Source organism: Aotus nancymaae, unplaced genomic scaffold, assembly GCF_030222135.1.
Source record: "Aotus nancymaae isolate 86718 unplaced genomic scaffold, 86718_ANA_hifiasm-v0.15.2.pri h1tg000011l, whole genome shotgun sequence".
NCBI classification, from domain to species: Eukaryota; Metazoa; Chordata; class Mammalia; order Primates; family Aotidae; genus Aotus; species Aotus nancymaae.
The window spans coordinates 29,203,772-29,212,461 of NW_026988422.1; positions in this window are offsets into that span (position 1 = coordinate 29,203,772).

Here is an 8,690-nt window from a genome sequence, read left to right on the forward strand (position 1 = left end):
AGAAAATATTGGGGCTTGGTATTATTAGATTAATCAAGGAATCAGTGATTATCTTAGGTGCTTTGTAGTCTTGATTCCTGAGTAGGTAGACTCTAATCTAGTGGATTGCCAGATCATGGGCATCTTTTCAGAAATTATCTCTGAAAACAGATGTTATATTAGTCAGCTGGCTCTGTTTCTTTAGGGGAGTCCAAGTTTCTGATGACTCATTTGTGATGAGTAGCTTCCCTGAGAAAATGACCTCTAGGTAACGATAGATAAATTAAGATGTGCTGCAGGTTGTTTTTCCCTTACCTAAATTATATCATTTCCATTTTCTAGAAGGTAAATTTACCCTAGAAGGTAAATCAAGATAAAAAGGAAAAATCCCTTTTATCCAAGGTATTTTATGTTTTATGGCAGATGCCTTCCTGGGAGTCACTACTTGGATGTGGTCCGAAGGTGGGAAAGAAAGAAATTGGCTCCTCCCTGGGGTGGAAGCTCTGGTTCCAGAAGGCTAGCTACCATTGAGTATGGCAGACAAGGGAGCAGAGCTGCCTTCAAATGCAGATGCCCAAACTCCTTTGGGATTTCTGAAAATGCAGTGACAAGGAACAGACCATTTTCTAGATTTCACCCGGAGGGAGAAAGCTCAAGCTCCCTGGGCCATCCCAGCCAGTAACTATGTAACTCCTCCCCTGACCCAGTGTTTCTAAGAGACCCAAACTGGCCAGAATCTTCACAGCTCACTCCCCACATGGGCACACAGCAGAGGGGCTGACTCTGCTGTTACATCAGTTAAAACCCAGTCAAGCAGTGGGAATTCTCTGTATTTTGTTCTATTATTAGAATCCAATTATCATCTGCTGGTAAGCTATAGGGAAGTGCTGCTCTTCTGCGTCAGCAAACACACAAGGCAGCAAGCAGTTTGGTGTGCAAGCTGGAGGAAGTGTTTAGAGCTTAGAGCAAAAAGTAGAGAAATAATTTTATTTCTGCCCAAAGAATCTCATGCCCATTGGGATTCCCCTGGCTTCAGTATACATTTATTGAGCTTGACGTTATAAAGGAAGGACCTTATTCTGATGTCATGGTGACCTTTAAATTCTGAAACCCTGTGCCCAGGCCTAAGTCCATGCGTTCAGGATGTCCTTCACTGTGCCTACCTGTTTCCTTCCCTCCTGAAGGCAGCCCAATAACTGGATAGCAGGCTTTCCTCATGAGGTACAAAGACGCTGCTTCAAGAACTGCCATCTGAGGCAAGACTGAACAGCTGCTGGCCTTGATACCCATCCCTCTCCCCTTTTCTTGACTCAGGTCCCCATGGTAAGGGAAGCCACAGGCTGCTTCAATCAATGGCTTGATGGATGTTGAAATATTCTGATGCTTATTTGATGAATATAAATAGTTTAATGGATGTTCAGCCCAAAGGTTCTCTTGGCCAACCCCTGAGGTCATTTGTTCTACCAAGGGTGGAAAAGAAGTTATGCCTATAATTTCTCCTATGCCATCTGAAACATCTTTGGATGTTTAATGGAATTAGAATAAGGGGAAGTATTGCTAGAGGAATGGAAAAAGAGGATGGGGGAGAAAGCGGGGTCAACATGTCTTCAACTAAGAGACAGAACATATTTATCTCACATGTTCTAGATGTTCTGGAGTAAAATATTTTGTTTCTGTCCCTTTTTGCTATTAAAGTTCCTAATTTCACTATTTTTGATTCTTCCCATTCTGTCCCTTCTTTCTACCCAGGTAAGTACACGAGTTGTTGCAAATGGAAAGGCATTGAAAAAGGTCAGGAAGCAGGTTCCTGAATGCTTAAATCCTATACTCAGTGATCTGCCTCCAAGCCCATTCTGTCTCTTCATGGCCAGGGAATTTCTCTGTCCATATTAGAGACAGATCTAGGGCCTGAAGCAAAGTAGAACTGAGTCCTTTTCCCTTAGGCCCATCCCCAAGTCTCAGCTCTTCACATGCCCCCGCAGTTCTGTTCATAAGCAAGAAGCAGTACCTACAGTGTGGAGAGAGCACAGAGCTTTGGGCCAACATCTGAAGCAGAGCTGGTAAGCAGCCACCCACACAGGCATCTCAGGCCAGGGCAGCAGCCCCACAGTGTCTGATTTCACCTTGAACTTTGTGAATAATGTTTGAAAGCTCTTTTTCTCTTTTTGCTGGCAGTCAAAATAGTGCTATCAAATAGAGCCAGAAATCACAAGTAGCCAAAACATGATTCAAAAGAATTACAAATTTTTGTCCCTTTTCTGTTTGAAGGTTTATAGCTAGGCCAAACAAAATCAGGTGAGGTTTTTCCCTCAGAACCCTTCATTTCCCTGTGTTTGTCCTTGCCCACTTCAAATCACTTTCCTCCCATGCATGGGATCGTTTGGTACATATCCTTCTGATGTTAAAATCCTGCTCCTACAAGATATTAGAAACTCATAATGCTATGTTTTGTAATCAATTGTATCTCAATGTTAATGAAATACAACATTAAGCACAGACTATACATTAGGATTATTACACATTGTCTCAATCATCACAAAATTCCACAAAGTTGACAATATTATTATTCCTATTTCATATGTTAGAAAACTGAAGACCATAGGCATTAACTGAATTTTTCAAAGTCATTTGTCTGGTAAGCAACAGATGTAGGATTTGAACTTGAAGTCCATGCTCTTGCCAAAACCACTGCTTCTTAAAGACAAATAGCCATCACTTCCACAGAGACAGAAAGAGCTCAAATGAACAACAGATTTCAGAGACTGTTCCACTGCAAATGCACACACAGGGAGCACCTGAGCAATGAGCAGCAGACAGAGAGCACTATTCAAGCTCAAGGCAAACAGCAAAAGTGAGAGAAAAGCGGTATAGGTTATTTAGATTGTGCAGGGGGAAAAAATCATCTTTATCAATTTGTAGCAAGCAAATCTGTCTCTCTCTCTCTCTCTCTTTTTTTTTTTTGGTTTGAGAGCTCTTTTAACTGAAGAATTGTACAAATTGTACACTGAATACTTTGAAGAGCTGAAGAGCTAATCTTCTGAGTCTACAACTAAATAAAGAGAACACAACACATCAACACATGATGGTACATCGTCAGGACACAGACATTGCATTTGGATGCTCCAGGTAACTAGCTACTGCCTGCTCTCTGGTGGGAGGAACTGGTCATCAAAATTTAGCTCAAAGTAGTTGAAATGTTTATTTGAGGAACCAGTAAATCCACTTAAGATTATCCATATTGACAGTTTGCTTTGAAGAAAATCCCTCTTTGTTATAATTTTATTTTAAGAACCCATGACTAAAACGGTGTTGGAGTCATGCATGTGTGTCCCAGGTGGAGTTTGCCATTTGTGGGTTCCTTGTGCTGATGCTCAGGGAGGACCATTACCACTGCCTGTCTGCATCTCCACTCACCCCAAAGAGAAGAGGGTGATTAGGGACAAAGAAAGGAAACTCATATGATTTTTGCCCTAGACTGAGGCTATGTTAAAAGAATAATGATGACCAGTTGTCCTGTTCTTGACAAGGATAATGTAAGGACAAAAGGAATGATGCTTAAGCTTTTTCAGTTGCAGATTAATATTCTTTAGAACAAGAGAGTTATTCAAAATCATTTCTTTATAGTCAACCTGTGGGTAGTATTTATTTTAGAGAAAAAATTGTATAGATGTTATTTAGGTCACCTGAGTTGAATAGATTGGGCAATAAAAGATTTGTTAAATACCTTTCTCCACTGGGCACTGTACTAGGTGCTGTTTTTATTAAAGACTAATTGGGCATTTAGTTGGCTGGGGAATAGTAATTGCTCTGAAATGTGAGCTGTTTTGAATAATAGCTATCAGAGTAATAAGGATTTACTCTGCAGACTTTATGGGCACAGAGGGAAAGGGTTTCAGAAAAAGGCTTGAGCTTAGAGGACTCATGCAATTCCATTAGGCAGTTTTCCCAGGAGTCCCTGAAAACGGATGCCATTCTCCCCTGTGGGAGCAACAGAACCTGGGCTTGTTATTTATCAGAAAGAAAATGTTCTGAAAACCCAACAATTGACTAGTCTCTTTCCAGAATGGAGTTAGCTTAAGACCTGGCCTCTCAGATTTGTGGTGGGAGAGAAAATAGTATATTTATTTAGCTAGGCTTAGTGAATGCTCAGTGAATAATTGTGGAAAGAGTAAGTCAAGGTAGGAACTTATTTTTCCAAGCATTCTAAAAAATAATTCCCTGAGGAAGAACAGGGAATAAAGGAGGAAAGGGTGTTAACCTTTGTGTCCACTGAAAAACAGAGTGGCATGGAGGAAAGAGGTGAGAATTGGGACAAAATTTATGAGCTTATTGCCATGTGACCAACACGAAAAACAAGAGAAGTGTTTTGTGATAACAATAAAGACAACTTCCTCAACCTCTACCCAACAAGCCTACCAAAATTTAAGGCTCAGCTCATCACTTATCTTTGTTATAGATCTTCCCAATCCCTCCGACCAGAAGAATTTTCCCTTCCCTGAGCTTCTATTCCATTATTCCTAACACAATGCACTTACAGAATGCCTTGCATTGAGATAACAAACAGACATCCTACCTCCCCAACTGCACTGTAAGTTCTTATAGGGCAGGCTCCATGTCATACACTTTTTCTTTCTTCATCATGCTGCATACATAGCATGGACTCAGAACAAATCTTACAGGTGAATGAACTCATAATGGGTGAATAAACAGTTTATTTGAAGCTCCAAATATTGGATAAATTTGTCTCTCCATGAGAAATTGGATTTCAGGGGAAATTTTATATCTTTTGGGAGTCAACATCGCAACTTTTTCTGATTGTCTTAAAAATATCTGTTGGTGTTAGGTTTATTAGAATCAGCATCCAAATGAGGTCACACTTTTGGTTGTTAGATCATTTGCTTGTTAGATCATTTCGTTCTCTTTCAGTCTATCCCTCTTTTTGTTTTTCTACACACACTTATTGAAAAAAACAAGTAATCTTTTCTGTAGGTTATTCTACATTCTAGACTTCATTGATTGCTTCCTCTTGACATTGTTTAACTTGTTCTTCTATCCTTGTCTGTCCTGCACACTGGCTGTTAGATCTGGAAGCTTGATAAGATCCAAGTAAAGTATTTTTAGCGACAAAACTTCCTAAGTGGCGCTATGTCTGGCTAACACATAGTGGCATGATATCTCCATGTTTTAAGTGATATAAAAATTGATCAGGTTCTGATATCCATTATAAAGTTCCTCATTAAGCCTTAATATAATGGTTTTAGCAGCGATGAGGGCCACTGCTTAGATCCTTTACTTCATTAGAGGTTGCATACTTGTGATTTTTCAATCCTATCATTCCTTCTGCATTTATTATGATAATTTTTCCAAAGGAAGTATTTTCCACATCCAGTATCTGGTACCTTAAAATACAATTTGTACAGGAAGAAATATCTACTTTTTTCTTTAACCTATCGTTCTCCAAAATAAAAAATCAGAATAATAGCAAAATCTGATGGTGAGCAATGAGATGTTGGTTTGTTAGTTCAATTAGGAGTACTCCTAGGAACTCATGAATTTTTACATATTCAAGAATGTTCCAAGCAATTGCATTCATTATTATTTTTGATGCTCAAATGATTTTATCTTAAACTATTGGGGACTTCAAATTGATTTCTATGTGTTTTTATTCTTAACTATTTACTTCATGTCAAAGATACAGAAAGTTTAAAGAATGATAAAACAAACTTCCAAATATCATCAACAACTGGTAATATTTTGCCACTTTTGCACTGAACTCTTTGAGAATAAGTTGCAGTCATGAACTTTAAATATTTCAGCTGGCATAGCCTAAGAATAAGGACATTATCTTGTAAAACCACAATGTCATTATTATAGCTAAGAACATTTCAGGTGACAAAACTTCATAATGTCACCTGAAACTTATTCAATCTATATTGATATTTCTGAATTGTCCCCAAAATGTCTGTTTTTTTAATCATACTCAACATCCAGGTAAGCTTTCCATATTGTATGTGGTTTCCATGTCTCTGGGGACTCTTTTAATATACAATAATTTTCACACTTTATCTTTTCTTTAATAACACTGACTTTTTGAAGCTTCAGTCCAGTTGATATCCTGATTTTTGGATTTAGCTAAATGCTTCCTCATGTAGTCACTTAACCTATTTCTCCATTTTCTATTTCCTATAAACCTCTATTTTCCTATAAAATAGATCTGAAGTAGCACTATCTAATAGATATAATGATATGAGCCACGTGAAATATTAAATTATCTAGGAGTCACATTAAAAAAATAAAAATAAAAATTGTATGTGTGTGTGTGGGGGGGTAAGCATTCTTTGATTGCTATTTTGCTCAATGTTTTGTCAGAAATGGATGTTGAATTTTGTCAAAAGCTTTTTCAGCATCTGTGAAAGTGACTATGGTTTTTCATCTTAGAATAATTAATGTGGTGAATTGTATTAATTTGTTTTTTTTAATCAAACAATTCTCACATTGTTGGAATAATGTTGTTCATGATGTTTAGTAATAGTCGTAGTGATATGTTGCTTTCCATTATGGGAAATCGCAAGCATATCTGAAAGAAGAGGAAAGAGCTTGATGAGCTACCATGTAACCATCACATGTTGATAATTGCTGAAGCTGGGTGATTATTACATTCCCCTCACTCCCACTCAGTTCTTTAGATGCAAATCCCAGACATCATCATCTTTTCATTCATAAATATTTTAGTATATTTTTCTGAAAAAAATATTTTTAAAGAAATAACCACAACAAAATTATTACAACTCAGATAATATTTGTAGAATATCATGAAATATCCAGTCAGTGCTCAAATTTTCTTCATTGTCTCATATTATTTTTTATAACACATTTGACTTAAGATCCGAATAAGGCTCATATATTGCAATGGTTAATATTTATTTTAAGTTTCTTTTAATTCATAGGTCATCCTCTATCTCTTTCTTTTCTCTGCAGTTTATCTGCTGAGGAAACCTGGGTCATTTGTCCTATAGAAGGTTTCATAGTGTTGATTTGCTGGTTGCATCCCCTTGGTGCTCTTTACCGTGTTACTCTGTTTTCTACTGTCAGCTCCTATTCCAGGGCTCTCCTCAGTCTCAACTGGACAAATAGACTGAGTTAACCACAAAAAAGGCCACATTTAGCATTGAAAATCACTTTAAAAGATACAAGGACAGGAATTACAGCCTGCTAGCTCAAGGCATTTCCCTTCAGCTGTCATGGCTAGTCTTTTTGTCCTCTCAAGAGGTAGCCCAAGTGCGAGAGAATGCCTCTTGTTCTCGATCACATGATAGGTGTGAGAGACCCCACACCCTAGAAACTCCGTGTCCCAAAAAAGGACTAATATCTCCTCCCACAATTCCATATGCACAGCTTCCAAGCCTCAGCAAGAAATAAGTATATTACATGAGTCATCACACTCAGGGAAGCCAATGGCTATGGCTTCCCAGCAAGTATTTACAGCTTATTCATAGTCTTCCTAGTACAGCCAAACTTTAACCAATTAGGAGTCAGTTTTACCATAGGCAATGTCCAGGTTTCAAGGAAACAAAGCTAAACCAAGTTTCAATTTTTCACAAGGAAGAAGAAATATTTTTGTTTATCCTTTACTTTCATCTATATTTCCTATAAATTGATAGTTAGATCTATAGGCTTGATCAGATTCAGATTCACATTTTGCCAAGACCACTTCATGTTTTGCATATCTTATAGAAGACACATAATATTTGCTGTGTCCGATTTTGTAATGTTGGCAGTCATTGATTATCAGTGCCTAGATTTATTAATCCATTAGGGCTTGAAGAAGGGGTTATTCTGAGTTTATCATTTTTTTTCTATTTATTAGCTGGAATACTTCCATAAAGAAAAAATTTCCCTTGGCAACAACTTGGTTACCCTGAGGTACCCTGAGTTCACAGAAAATAGCCAAGATAAATGCCTGCTCTTCCCTTTATTTTCACTTATCATAATAATGAATTAATCTACTAGCATCCTTCAAAGGTAATAAATGAGGAAGCTGTTCAGGAAGAAGTAAAGAAATGCAAAGGAGAATAAGAGAGCCCATATGGCGAAAGGGCAAATACAAAAATAATAAATGGATATATCTTCCCAAACAGAGAAAAATAAGAGTCATATGGGTTACTTAGCTAAAATCTGTGCAAATAAATTTTAAAACTTGATGAGATAGATTACTCTCTAGGAAAATAAACTTACCTGAAAGATGAGAAAAACCATCTTCCAAACAATATCAGTCCCAAATAGCTTCACAGGGGAATTCTACTGCATCCTTAAAAAATAGATAATCCTAATGGTATTGCAACTATTCCAGAGCACAAGAAAAACATAAAATTTCCAAATTATTTTCATGATGTAAGTATAATTTTGAAACCAAAGCTTGACAATGGTAGCAAAGGGACAAAATGTATAGGCAGTTTCACTTATGCATATCAATACCCAAATACCAGAAACTGCGTTTGCAAACAGACCCAGAACAAAATTAAAAGAATAATACCTTATTCTTTTATACTGTACTAGTCAAGGTTTCTCAGAGAAACAGAACCAGTAGGATACCCTTAGCATGCCACTGGTACACAATAGTTGTATAGTACATAACCATTTGAGTAAAAAGGTAGGAAAATGAGAACATATATTGATATCAGCTTGAATCTCAACAAATATATGTTGAATGA